At 39.4% G+C, this 15435-nt stretch overlaps 1 protein-coding gene across 19 annotated transcripts in view; it reads left to right on the forward strand.

Annotated features, from left to right (window-relative positions):
- The window catches only part of ENOX1 (ecto-NOX disulfide-thiol exchanger 1), a 657005-nt gene that overhangs the window by 315891 nt on the left and 325679 nt on the right, over positions 1-15435 (forward strand). The window lies entirely within an intron of this gene.

Here is a 15435-nt window from a genome sequence, read left to right on the forward strand (position 1 = left end):
GGTTGGAGCATTTAATCCATTCACGTTTAAGGTAATTATCGATATGTATGTTCCTATGACCATTTTCTTAATTGTTTTGGGTTTGTTTTTGTTAGGCCTTTTCTTCTCTTGTGTTTCCCACTTAGAGAAGTTTCTTTTGCATTTGTTGTAGAGCTGGTTTGGTGGTGCTGAATTCTCTTAGCTTTTGCTTGTCTGTAAAGCTTTTGATTTCTCCACAGAATCTGAATGAGATCCTTGCTGGGTAGGGTAATCTTGCTTGTACTTTCTTCCTTTTCATCACTTTAAGTATATCATGCCACTCCTTTCTGGCTTGTAGAGTTTCGACACCTATAATGCGAATGTTGCTGTGTTTAATGTTGTACCAGAGGTCTCTTAGGCTGTCTTCATTTCTTTTCATTCTATTTCCTTTATTCTGTTCTGCAGCAGTGAATTCCACCATTCTTTCTTCCAGGTCACTTATCCCTTCTTCTGCCTCAGTTATTCTGCTATTGATTCCTTCTAGTGTAGTTTTCATTTCAGTTATTGTATTGTTCATCTCTGTTTGTTTGTTCTTTAATTCTTCTAAGTCTTTGTTAAATATTTCTTGCGTCTTCTCTATCTTTGCCTCCATTCTTGTTCTGAGGTCCTGGATCATCTTCACTACCATTATTCCGAATTCTTCTTCTGGAAGGTTGCCTATCTCCATTTCATTTACTTGTTTTTCTGGGGTTTTATCTTGTTCCTTCATCTGGTATATAGCCCTCTGCCTTTTCAGCTTGTCTATCTTTCTGTGAATGTGGTTTTTGTTCCAGAGGCTGCAGGATTGTAGTTCTTCTTGCTTCTGCTGTCTGCCCTCTGGTGGATTAGGCTATCTAAGAGGCTTGTGCAAGTTTCCTGATGGGAGGGGCTGGTGGTGGGTAGAGCTAGCTTTTGCTCTGGTGGGCAGAGCTCAGTAAAACTTTAATCCATTTGACTGCTGATGGGTGGGGCTGGGTACCCTCCCTGTTGGTTGTTTGGCCTGAGGCAACCCAACACTGAAGCCTATCTGGGCTCTTTGGTGGGGCTAATGGCCGACTCTGAGAGGGCTCATGCTAAGGAGTACTTCCCAGAACTTCTGCTGCCAGTGTCCTTGTCCCCACGGTGAGCCACAGCCACCCCCGCCTCTGCAGGAGACCTTCCAACACTACCAGGTTGGTCTGGGTCAGTCTCCCCTGGGGTCACTGCTTCTTCCCCTGGGTCCCGATGTGCACACTCCTTTGTGTGTGCCCTCCAAGAGTGGAGTCTCTGTTTCCCCCAGTCCTGTTGAAGTCCTGCAATCAAATCCCACTAGGCTTCAAAGTCTGATTCTCTAGGAATTCCTCCTCCCATTGCCAGACTCCCAGGTTGGGAAGCCTGATGTGGGGCTCAGAACCTTCACTCCAGTGCGTGGACCTCTGTGGTAGAAGTGTTCTCCAGTTTGTGAGTCACCCACCCAGCAGTTATGAGATGTGATTTTGCTGTGATTGCACCCCTCCTACCAACTCATTGTGGCTTCTTCTTTGTCTTTGGATGTGGGGTATCTTTTTTGGTGAGTTCCAGTGTCTTCTTGTTCATGATTGTCCAGCAGCTAGTTGTGATTCTGGTGTTCTCACAAGAGGGAGTGAGAGCACGTCCTTCTACTCCACCATCTTGGTTAAGGGCCTCAATATTACGACTTCTAGTGTGTTTTTCATTTCAGTTATTGTATTGTTCATCTCTGTTGTTTAATTCTTCTAGGTCTTTGTTAAACATTTCTTGCATCTTCACGATCTTTGCCTCCATTCTTGTTCCAAGGTCCTGGATCATCTTCACTATCATTATTCTGAATTCTTTTTCTGGAAGGTTGCCTATCTCCATTTCAGTTAGTTGTTTTTCTGGGGTTTAATCTTGTTCCTTCATCTGGTATATATAGCCCTCTGTCTTTTCATCTTGTCTATCTTTCTGTGAATGTTGTTTTTGTTCCACAGGCTGCAGGATTGTAGTTCTTCTTGCTTCTGCTGTCTGCCCTCTGGTGGATTAGGCTATCTAAGAGGCTTGTGCAAGTTTCCTGATGGGAGGGACCGGTGGTGGGTATAGCTAGCTTTTGCTTTGGTGGGCAGAGCTCAGTAAAAGTTTAATCTGCTTGTCTGCTGATGGGTGGGGCTGGGTTCCCTCCCTGTTGGTTGTTTAGCCTGAGGCGACCCAACACTGGAGCATACCCGGGCTCTTTGGTGGGGATAATGGCAGATTGTGGGAGGGCTCAGGCCAAGGAATACTTCCCAGAACTTCTGCTGCCAGTGTCCTTGTCCTCACAGTGAGACACAGCCACCCCCCGCCTCTGCAGGAGACCCTCCAACACTAGCAGGTAGGTCTGGTTCAGTCTCCTATGGGGTCACTGCTCCTTCCCCTGGGTCCTGATGCACACACTCCTTTGTGTGTGCCCTCCAAGAGTGGAGTCTCTGTTTCCCCCAGTCCTGTCAAGTCCTGTAATCAAATCCCACTAGCGTTCAAAGTATGATTCTCTAGGAATTCCTCCTCCCGTTGCTGGACCCCCAGGTTGGGAAGCCTGACGTGGGGCTCAGAACCTTCACCCCAGTGGGGGGACTTTTGTGGTATAAGTGTTCTCCATTTTGTGAGTCACCCACCCAGCAGTTATGGGATTTGATTTTATTGTGATTGTGCCCCTTCTACCGTCTCATTGTGGCTTCTTCTTTGACTTTAGATGTGGGGTATCTTTTTTGCTGAGTTCCGGTGTCTTCCTGTTGATGATTGTTCAGCAGTTAGTTGCTAGAAAGATTTTTAAGTAACTGTTTGCAGTGGTTTAAATATGAATAGCCATCTTTGGACCTCCTAGTAATAGAAAAGCTCACCCTGATCTTATAAAAAGATAAATCACACTCACACAGACACACACACAGTTCTAAACTTTACACTAGTGTACTAGCATTGTCACCCATGGGAAGGAAATTTCTGGGGATCTCTTAGAACAAACCTGCAAGATTATTATAGTTTGAAGCAGCAGCTGCTGGTGACAGTGTTTTCCCCTACAAGGAGATGAAATGATGCAGACCAATGGTCTGACATTTCCCAAAGCACTATAAAAGCATAAATAAGAATCAGTGAAATGGCATGTTGCTTTATGCTTTATTTTGGAAATTTTAGAATTTCTTTGGCAAACTACTTCCCCCCCCCCCCAAGAGAACCCCTTGACCTAATTTTAGTAAGTTCTAACTGAAAGGTCTTGCTCACATCACAGTGTAGTTCAGAAGTGGTGTGTTGTTTTGTTTGGGATTTTTCCTTTTAAGTCTCTGGAAGAATTCAGGTCAATCTGTTATGTTTGCATTGAAGTAAAGTGACATCTGGATTTCAGTACTAATGGAGCGAAGAGTCAATATAAATATAACTGCACAAACTCCATCATGTGTACAGTAATCATAAACTAAACTCTTCTGAATGAAATTGCTGTCAGAAAATGTGTCAGCTTACCAACACTAAGAACCTTCCTAAAGCAAATCTCAATAAAAATTAAAATAGTTTTATGTATAAAGAAGCTTGTCTTGTCCACATCATTTTAAAAGGCCTGCATGAAAGAGAAAACACATTCAGCCATGTGCTTTGAAAACCATGCACAGGGTGAACAGAGACCCTGAAGCTGCCTCCATGATTAAATGCCTCAACTAATATCCATGTTTTATCCAAAACATATACCTTACTAAGCTGTAGTTCCACTGGGCTCTTTAAGGAGCTAAATATGTGGAATAGGACATCAAGTTGAATATTCAGAGGAATTCAGGGATGTAAACTCTATCCTTGTATGGCCCTGGTAAAAATTTTTTTAAAAATCACAGTATGGACATGACCTAATTTCCTCATACTTTTTCCGCTTCCCTGTAGTATTGGATTGGCCAAAAAGTTTGTTCGGGTTTTTCATGTTATGGAGAAACCCGAACAAACTTTTTGGCCAACCCAATAATAGGAAGAGTAGCATCAGCACCAGCAGCACTACTTAATGCTTTCTGTGTGCCAGGCCCTTTTTCAGTGAGTTATGTAAAGTAACCCATTTAATTCTCACAACAGCCATGTAAGTTAGGTACTGTTATCTCCCAACTGACAGATGAGCCAACAAAGTATAAAGCAGTGAAATAACTCGCTCAAGGTCATACAGCCAGTAAGTCAGTTGCAGAGGTGGAATTTGAACCCAGGCAGCCTGGTTCCAGAGTTTATACTCCAAACAACTGCATGATTCTGTCTCTCACCTCTGTAGGTGCATTAGAATTCAAAGTGCAGGGAATGGCTTTGTCAGAGCCCTTAGGAGCCGTCCCCAACAGGGGATTGGATTATGCAGAATATCGCCAGCCATCACTGGCATCTTCGAGTGTTTGAGAATTTGCAAAGCTCTTTCACTTCAACTTGCTCCTTTGCTCTGTAAATACAATAAAATTCAAAGGTTGTTATTAATGCACAGAATTTACAAAATACCTGTTACATGTCAGATTCTCTTCCAGAAGATGGGACACCGTAGTAAATGAGACACGGAACTCACTCTACTGGAACTCATCTACTTAAAAGGACTGCGTAGTAATTATAATGTTAGTAACAACCATTGCTACATGTGAATGCTTCAGAAAGGCAGTGCAGGCAGGCAGGGTGGCAACATCTTGTTCTTTCCTGATTCTAGAAGGCTTGTGAAAATTCACATGCCATGATCTCAAGGCTCTTTAAGCTCTGATTTCATTCATAGGAAGGGGATCTTATAACATTTATATATTATATACTTTTTTGGTTGTTATTCTATTGCAAAAACATTTTGGTGACTTCCCTCTTCTAGATGTATATGTATATGTATACACAGACACACACGCACATGCACACACAGATAAACTCTTCCCATAAAGACTTCCAACGGATATCTGAAGTCCATTACTGCTTGTCAAGCTTTCCGAGCCCTAATTTTTGCTAAAAAAGAATATACATGTAGTATGACTCTCCAACCCTGAGAACATATGTCTGGAAACTTAGCAGCAGCTGGAAAATTCTCATTCAGGAAGGGTGGAAAAAAAGCCTGCATATTTCAGCATTCATTTTTAAAACTCCTACAAGATTGGAAGTATTTAAAGTCTGCTGTTGAATTTCAGATGTTTGCCTGTATCAAATGATATTGGAAAAATTCTTTATTTGAAATGTTTGGACATGGAGCAAAGGAAATTTGAAGATGAATGAGAATACCATCCACAGACGATACAATCTTTTGTATTATGACATTTGTCTCCTTTTAAAGTTTTTCACTTCATTTTTACTTTTTCCAAATCTGTATCACAGAGTAGTTTATTATATCCAGAAAATTCAAATTCATGCCAACATCAGGTACATCCCAAATTTCAAGGGGAATAAGTTCCGTGGTGTTCCACTATGTCTAAAGTCTTTTGAGCTTTACCATGTTTGATAGTGGAGGTATTGTCACCTAGAAATGAAAGCCAGGGGTGTAGTTCACAAACCCTGATTCTGATGGACACTATCATTTCATATATTGGCAATCACAGAGGGAATAAATGACAGACTCAGGGTATTTCAGGATGGCTCCAGTTTAAGGAGTTTTTCATTGTTGTTAGTGAGTGAGAGACCAAGGTGCCCCTTTTTCTCTGATATGTGTCAGATGCCATCATGAAGAGTCATGAAGGACAGGCATTTACCCACCTCATATATTTTTCATAAATATTTTAACCACAGTTTTTTAATTTCATCAACACCTAATGTCCCTAAAGTAGGCTATTTTGTCATGTATTCTGAAATATTTCTGTGATATGGCCTGCCATAAGATAGGATTTGTAGAAGACATTTCTATTTGAGACTTTAAAATGTACTATTTTAATTTCTAAAATATCATTATTTAAACGTTAAGGGCTACACTATGAAGCATAGTCTAATGGGATGATTTCCACGTAGATTTTTTTTAATGTTAATAAATATTTCACCTTCAAAATGTTTACTATTTCAAAAATATTTATTTTTATCAATAAAATGCATATATATACATATATATACTTTTAAAAATTGAAAGAATTTTAAATCTTTCAGAGAAAAGCTTATAATTCTTTTGTATGTTTCTCTGTTTATACTTTTGATGCTGTAGCTCTAAATATATTTGGGATATTGGCTGTGTCGTGTGTGTGTACGTGTATAATCACCATTTGTTGATTTGTCAAATTTAGATATTAATATATTGACTATTATGATAAATAAGGATCTAGATTATTTGTACTACTACTATCCCACTCTCAATATACTACCATTTTTAGTTCTTCTTTTGTTACCTACATATTTTTAAATAATATATTTATTCCTATATTTCTATCTTATTAACTACAGACAGTATCTAATGATTTCTTACCTCATAAGATGAGATTATTACACTTTCCGTAACTTCTCCCTTTAATATTTTCTAGTTTTGCTCACTTGTGCTTTTAATTTTACACTACTAAGGTTGAATCATTTATATTCTCTTTTTAATCATATTAAGACTTTAGCATTTTGTCAGTAGATTGACTCTAAAGGTTAAAAACCTCAATAAAAAATTATTATGAATATGTAAGCATTATTATTCACTGTTGACTGAAGTAGTATACTGTGATTACATTGCCTTATTTTTTTGTAGCTATCTGTTTTTCCTAGAGTTTCTAATTGTTTTTATTTTTCTTTCCATAATCTGTCTTTATGGCATCCTTAAGTACTTTCAGCTTCTTTGCAATACTCCCTTTTCCTAGATACTTCCTGCTGTCCCATACTGGAGCAACTGTTATCTAGGCATCTTGTCTTGCATTAATCTTCCTGGGATCCGTGTCTTCATCTTTCTCACTTTAATCCCATGTACTGCTGAAGCATACATACCCTCTACATTTTCTACCTAGTCTGTAAGGAAGACTAGTCTCTTCTCTCCCATTTATTTATTTATTCAATCATTTATTTATAGGATTCTGAACTCATACTATTTTTTTTTCTTTGGGTTATATGGTCTGGTACTATAATTATTTGTTTTGTTTCTCAAATTTTTCCAGTTTTGGCCATTGGAAGTTCTTTCAGGTTGGCTCCTATGCCTTTTGACATGCCCAATGTTAGTTTCTGTTACTATCATTATTTTTTAACACTCCATGCTTCCTGGCACTATATAAGGTGCTCCAAACTCATCCACAGTAGATGTTTAAACTAACCCACAGAGTGGAAAAATCAGTAATCTCATAAATATTTATTTAATGTTGAATGAATATGCTAGTTGCCATGGGGAACAATGAAGTTTAAGGTATAATTTCTGCCTTCAAGAATTCTATAATCTATTTTCAGAGGTAAAATAAACTAATGAAAGATAATGGAAAATACAAGGCAGTACAAGATTAAATTAGTAAGGACTGGAGAAGCTCACAGAAGAGGAAAAAAATAACATTAATCTGAATATATCAAGAAAGGAAACCTAGAGAGGTGGATCTAGTTTAGTCAAGTGAAGTGGAAAGGAAAAAAAAGAAGTGCAGGAACTGTTATTTTAGGGTGTGAGAAGTAGTAAGAGACAAAATCATCTTAGATGAAGTTGACAAAATTTCTTGTTTAGTAAGACGAAGATCAACTAAAACTGTTACAAGAAGAAATAGAAAATAAGACTAGCTCTGTATTTGTTGAATTAATTGATTGACTTGAACATTCCCACAGCAACAACCAAAAAAAAAAGAAAAAAACCCTCCAGATCCAGATGGTATTACTAGTGAATTCCTTCCAATATTTGAGGAAGAAATAAAATTAATCTTAGGTAAATACAGAAAATAGAGTAGTACACTTCCTAGGTCATTTTCTGAGATCTGTACTACTTTAATACCAAGTTCTGATAAGGGCACTATTAAAAAAATACACACTGATATCTGTCATGACCATGGACACAAGAATATTTAACCCACAATTAGAAATAGAATGCAGTGATATATAAAAAGAATGATAGTTGCAGGATACAAAATAATACATAATCACTGTGTTGTGCAAAGGAAGCCAGACAAAAAATAACTTAGAATGTATGATTCTATATATATGAAGTTCAAGTATAGGCAAAGATATCAATGGTGATAGAAACCAGAACTCCCTTTTGGAATGGCTTGACTGGAAAGGAACTTTCTGGAGTGATGAAAATGGTCATTATCTTAACTATTGTATTGGTTACATTTGACAGAGCTCACTGAAATGTACACTTAAAATCTGTGTATTTTACTGTATGTAAATTACATCACAGTTGAAAAAAATTGAGAACATAGTCTTTGATATTCTGTACTGATCTTTGGGGATTTATCAGACCTTGAGTTTTCAATATTCATAATCATAGGAAGGAATGTGACTTTTCTAAATCTTAAAGCAGCTTTGATTATTGCTTTCCACTCTCCTGGGCATGGAGACACACAGCAGTTTCCCCCCGTGAATTTCCACATTCTGTCAGTGTTCTTACAATTTTCGCCAAACCCAGGCTTAAAATATTCTTATAATCTTTGACTGTTTCTTCTCTTTTATCATGAATTCCATCTAATTCATGGAATTTCCTCTATTCTCTGCTTTTTCTTCCATCTGGGCCTTCCTTTGTATTTTCACACCTATCTCTCTAATTCACTCTGTTAGCAATAGTCCTCTCCTTTTTTTTTTCTTATTCTGAACACTGATGCCACATTTATCTTCAAAAACACACTCCTAGTCAAAATCCACCTGAAACAAAAACACTTGCAATAGCTCTCAGCCAGTCAACAAAATTTCAAATGTGTTATTCTGGAATTCACACTCTAGTCTTATTCTCCAGCTCCATAAAATCTCCACTCCAGTCTCCAAATGTGTCTCAGTTCTCCTCATCTTTACTTTTTTGCTCACTAGTAAACGGATATATGTGTCACCTTAAAAATTTCACACTAATTTGTACCTCTTGTGAAGGTACCTGTACTTGTAGACAGTAAGAATCTTAGTTGGGGAATTGTTGCATTGTTTTTTGTTTTGTTTAGTATTTCGTTTTTTTGTTTTTATTTATTTTTTGGTTATAGGAAGACACTGCTGCTAAAGCTTTATCACTGACTAGTTTATTTAACAAATATGTATTGGGCACCTGCCATATACCAGGCACAATACTGGGAGCTGTAGGTTTGGTTGCAAGCATGGTGAACGTGGTACCTACCTTGACAGAGCTTGAAGGCCCTAATTAGAGAGGAATTTAAAAAGTAATAGTGCTGTGGAGGGGGAGGAGTCTCATATTAGCTATGTATTGCTGCTTAACAAATTACCCTGAAATTTAGCAGATTCCCCAGAGAAACAGAACAGGGTGTTTGTGTGTGTGTGTGTGTGTGTGTAGTGTATATATCTATACACGCAAATATATATATACACAAATATAGAGAGATATACAGGTATATATCTTTACCCATCTATTTTATAGAGAACTTTATTTCAAAGAATTAGCTCACGTGATTATGGAGGCTGGCAAGTCCAAAATCTGCAGGGCAGGCTGGAGATCCAAGAAGGAGTTATGTTTCAGCTCAAGTCCAAAGGCAGTCTGCAGGCATAATAACCTCTTTCTTGGGAGATCTCAGCTTGTTTTCTTTTAAGGCCCTCGTCTGACTGGATGAGACCCACCAATATTACACAGGATAATGTGCTTTACTCAGTGTGTACTGATTTAAATCTTAATTTCATCTAAAAAATACTTTCACAGTAACATCTGACTGGTGTCTGACCAAATATCTGGGTACCGTGGCCTAGCCAAATTGACACATAATATTAACCATCACAGTCAAGAATCTGGCCATGGCTTGGAGGGGTCCTTCCAGCTCATGGTCTCTCACAAGGCTTCAATCAAGGTGTCGGCCAGACTCACAGTTATTACAACTGGGGCAGGATCTGCAGTTCACCCTGCTCAACTGCAGCAGGATCCATTTCCAAGTTCCCTCAGTGACTGTTGGCAGGGTTCAGTTGCCCACAGGTGGGTAGACGGAGGGCCTCAGTCCCTTGCCAAATGGCCCTCTCCATAGAGCACTTCACAACATGGCAGCTGGCATCATTAGAGTCAGGGCAAGAGAGAGGTCACTTCCCATCCCTTCTGCCATACTCTGTTCATCAGAAGACACTAGGTCTAGCCCACACTCAAGGTGGGGAAGGAGAGGGGATTACACAAGGGTGTGAATACTAGTACAGAGTCAATCAAGAGAATCAATGGAAGATCCTTTCTAGTTTGAAATGTTTTAACTCTATGATGAGAAACTAGAGAAGGGATGGAATATTGTTATGGCCTAGGAAGATTCACTGAAAAGGTGAGGCTATCCCCACATGCCCCAGAGCAACTAAGCCCGCGCGCCACCACTGCTGAGCCTGCGCTCTAGAGCCCGCGAGCCACAGCTACGGAAGCCCGTGCGCCTAGAGCCGGTGCTCCACAACAAGGGAAGCCACCGCAGTGAGAAGCCCGTGCACGACAACAAACACCCAATGCAGCCAAAAATAAATAAATAAGTGTATTTTTAAAAAAGGTGAGGCTTCCGTGTGCTGTTCTAGGTGGGTTCATACACCTAGAGGAGGAGGAGACACAGCAGCAGTTGCTAACAAGTGATGTACATCTGAATCACCTGTGGAGCATTTAAAAAACACAAATAGTGGGCTTCCCTGGAGGCGCAGTGGTTGGGAGTATGCCTGCCGATGCAGGGGACCCGGGTTCGTGCCCCGGTCCGGGAGGATCCCACATGCCGCGGAGCGGCTGGGCCCGTGAGCCATGGCCGCTGAGCCTGCACGTCCGGAGCCTGTGCTCTGCAACGGGAGAGGCCACAGCAGTGAGAGGCCCATGTAACGCCAAAAAAAAAAAAAAAAAAAAAAAATGCATATAGTGAGGATTTTCCTCCGGTGATTCCAATTTAGTTGACCTGGGTAATTACGATGCATCCCTACTTGAGATTCACTATAATATAATGAGCAAACTATTTCTAACTGACCCAAGGGTTTGGGTCATAAATAGTCTATTTTAAGGTTAGAGAGGATGGTGGGAACAGGTATTCCTAATGAGGATGTAGATCTGATCCTTAAGAAAATAGGGAGCCGTGGTAAGTTCTTGAGTAGTGGATGAATATAATTAGAGTTACATTTTTAAAAATATTTCATTTATGCATTCATTCTTTCATTTTTTTATTCTGATATTTATTTCTCACCACCATAGACCAGTCAAAGAAGATGCCAGATCTTTTGACTGCTTGTAGGATGAGCTACAAGAAGGAACACCAGCAAAAAGCATATGGTAGTACATGAAATGTGATGTCATGAGATGGATCAATGGGAAGAGGAGTTGATAGGATTTCCTAATTCAGTGGAAGGGATAAAGAAGGGTGAGGAAGGAATGATGACACCACGTCTTTTGCAAGGTCCCTCTCTTTAAGCAGACCTCCCAGGGCTGGGAAGCAGAGAAGGGGTGAGAGAATTCAAGTCCCTGTGTGCTTTTAGCTGTACTGTTCAGTACAATATCCTGTGGGTCTGACAAAGACAAGTAGCGTGGCTCAGTAAGCCCTTGAAAAAGGGATTTAGTCAGAGGCATTATATTTTAAATCCATAAATGATGAGATTCCTGCCAAGCTTCTTTTGAATTAAATAAAGTCCAGAATATGGGGGAAATAGGAATGCTCATTAATGTGATAAGACAGCATTTCTACATGAATGATACAAAATCAAATAGAGTCTTTGTTTTCATTGCTTCTAGAGAATCAAAGCCAGAATCCTTTTGTGGCTCTGTGCTTATAACAATATAGTGCATCTTTTCATCATACTTTCCAGGATAAAAGGGCATATAGTTTCTCTGCGCAGTGACAGGCATGTTTCCTTGAACAATACCCAGTAAAGGTCACATTGGAGATTTGAGTCACAAGCCCTGTGACTTAAATTTGAGGCTAAGTTTTAAACTGGTGTGCTAGAGCTTGCCAATTCCACTAAAAAGCCCTGGTGTCATTTTGGATTACAGTTGAATAGAATAGGACCCAGTGGGATATTGTATCTTTCTTGGTAGCAATACATAGATTTTCTTCTTTGTATCGTTCCCTGGCTATGTTGTTATGGTAGATATCTACTTTCACACCAAATCCTGGAAAATAATGTCTAATTTCATGGACCTATTTTTTTTCTAAAGTAGCTCATTTTCTAGCTTTTCAATTATCATTAGAGGATTTCTGTGAAAGCATAGTTATTTGTGTGTGTTTAGTTATGGTTGATCTTGAATGCTACCTTCCTTACTGGAGCCTTCTTGAGTCCCCTCATCCCTGAGAAAGAGGATTGCCAGCCCTTTCAAAGTTTCAGAGACCTTTTGCCCTCGCTGACATCATCATGCTCTGTTATGTAACAGCACTACTACTCCTTCCTAACAATTGATGACTTCTTACCATGCACCCCTTATTGTGCCAAGCAGTTTGTATAGGTTATCTTACTTAATGCTCACAGCAGCCTACGTGGGAAGTATATCATTTCTGCATTTTGCAGATGAGGAAGCCAAGGTTAAAGAGTTTAAATACCTTGCCCAAGATCCTACAGCTAGTAAGTGATGAAGCAAGAACAACCCTAGGCAGTCTGATCCAGACCCCATTCTTTCAAACACGTATTAGTACCACCTTCTCATAATTTTTGATGTCCAAGTTGCATCCGCTTCCAAAGCAGTAACGTCCTTGAGGGAAAGACTCTCTTGCTTTTATCAGTATTCCTGGAATTTTGTGACATATTGACTGACTCAGAAGTATGCACTATGATATTTGTCTTTCTCTGTCTGGCTTAGAGTAAGACAAATATCGTATGATATCACTTATATGTGGACTCTAAAAAAAGGATACAAATGAACTTATTTTTAAAACAGAAATAGACTCACAGACATAGAAAACAAATTTATGGTTACCAAAGAGGAAAGGGGGAGAGGGATAAATTAGGAGTTTAGGATTAAAATACATACACTACTCTATATAAAGTAGATAACTAACAAGGACCCACTGTATAACACGGGGAACTATGCTCAATATTTTGTAATAACCTATAATGGAAGAGAATGTAAAAAAGAATATATATATTTATATATATATGTATAATTGAATCATGTTGCTATACATCTGAAACTAACACAACATTATAAATCAACTATATTTCAATAAAAATTTAAAAAATAAAAGAAGTATGCATAAAAGAAGTGTGCAGTAAACAGTGGTTGAGTGAATGTTTGGAAATTGCCGTCGAGGTTTTATGGGAAACAGGGTCTACACATTTAGGCATACCACCTGAAACTTTGTTTTTAAGGGATGTGAGGAAATCAGAAAGCTAGTATGTGAGATTTTAAGAAGAGTTTCTATTCATTTTGTGTTCCCGTCATTTAGGTTAGATTCCATGATCCAGATATTTTCATTCCCTGTTCTTTGTCAAGCTCTTCTTCCTTCTATTATGCAAAGATAAACTGGCTCTGTTTGTCTCTGTTCTCTTTTTTTTTTCCCCACGTAATAATCCTAGGCTCCAGTTCTGCAGAGCTCTGAAAACTATCAATTTTTCTTCCTTGTTTCTTTATTCATTCCTTAAGCTTTTGTTGCCTAAATTAAAATAAAAATTTTTTAAAGTTACATGTGACCTTTCTGCTTTATCCTTCTCTAGCCTTTCCGAGGAGCTTCCCAAGTATAGTGTGGTTATGACCTAGAAGTTCCAAGGCTCATACAGAAGGCTGTGGCATTAAAAGCTGGCACTTTGAGGGGAATTTTGAAGTGATTGATTGGTGGGCAGTGACCCTGAAACATGCTGTAAGAGTGGGTGCTGGGACAGCTGGTGGAGAGTAAGCTGTTGACAATGGAACAACCCAAAACATGTAGATTTTTGACTAAAAATGAGAACGGAGATCTAGACAGAGCCCTGCCGAGACTTGTCAGCCACCCCTTAGCTGTTAAGATGGATATAGCTACGAGGAGGTGCAGTCCTATCACTCAGAGACATCCACAGAAGACGCAGGCTCCATTCCTGGTTGCATCAGGGATGCAGTTCCCCTTAGGGAAAGGTGATGTTCTCTTTCACTGGGACGACGAAGGCGCTGTGGGTCACATGGAGGCATCAGAGGAAGATGGGCCGTTTGCATTGCTATCTCCTTGATGTCACACAGCACACAAACCTGCCCCGCAACCCATGGGCACCACTGGGTTTCCAAAGAGCTCTCTTTGCGTAAGGAGGAAGGTGGGAGAGGAAGTGCACTGCTTGAAGTTGGCTGTCTGTATGTCTCTGGGGCCTGACTCAATAAGACAATGTCTGATATAAAACTAAAGCAAATGAGGAGAGGAATTTTCTTGATCAATTTAGTAGTATGTGAGTTACTTTAGTATATTGCAGCATTACCTGTTCTCTTGTCAATAATATTTCTGTTTATGAAATATTTTTCTTTTTTTATTGAAGTGTAGTTGATTTACAATGATGTGTTAGCTTCTGGTGTTGAGCAAAGTGATTCAGTTGTATATATACTTCTTCAGATTCTTTTCCATTATAGGTTATTACAAGATATTGACTACAGTTCCCTGTGCTATAGCGTAGGTCCTTGTTGTTTATCTATTTTATGTATAGCAGTGTGTATCTGTTGATCCCATACTCCTAATTTATCCCTCCCCCCCGCACCTTTGGTAACCATAGGTTTGTTTTCTATGTCTGTGAGTCTATTTCAGTTTTGTAAATAAGTTCTTTTGTATCATTTGTTTTAGATTCCACATATAAGTGATATCATATGATATTTGTCTTTCTCTGTCTGACTGACTTCACTTTGTATGATAATTTCTAGGTCCATCCATGTTGCTGCAAAGGGCATTATTTCATTCTCTTTTATGGCTGAGTAATATTCCATAGTATATATGTGCCACATCTTTTTATCCATTTATCTGTCCAGGGACACTCAGGTTGCTTCCATATCCTGGCTGTTGTAAATAGTGCTGCTATGAACATTGCGGGGGTGCATGTATCTTTTTGAATTAGAGTTTCCTTATTTTCTGGATACATGCCCAGGAGTGGGATTGCTGGATCATTTGGTAACTCTATTTGTAGTTTTTGAAGGAAGCTCCTTACTCTTCTCCATAGTGGCTGCCCCAAGTGAAATATTTTTCTAAATCACACAGGCCACAGAGTGAAATGAGGGGAAGAGTCAGCCCTGAGGCCTTTTAGGCTTTGATGCCTGGGTTGTAAACCTGACTTCAGGAATCTGTGCCTTAGCTTTCTTATCTGGAAAATGGGGCCGGTGCCTTCTAATTGCAGGGCCACCGTTCAGATTAAAGAGCCTGTGCCCAGTGCCTCACAGCTGGTGGGTTCTCAGTGAAAAGTAGTGTTCCCGCCTTCACGCTCAAACCCTGAGCACCGTCCTTCAACCCTTGTCTGGTTAAATAAGGGGAAAAGCAGAGTTCGCTTAGTTATAAAATACTGCTGGCCTTTAGAAGTTTCTAA

Source organism: Physeter macrocephalus, chromosome 13 (genome assembly GCF_002837175.3).
Source record: "Physeter macrocephalus isolate SW-GA chromosome 13, ASM283717v5, whole genome shotgun sequence".
Lineage (NCBI taxonomy): Eukaryota > Metazoa > Chordata > Mammalia > Artiodactyla > Physeteridae > Physeter > Physeter macrocephalus.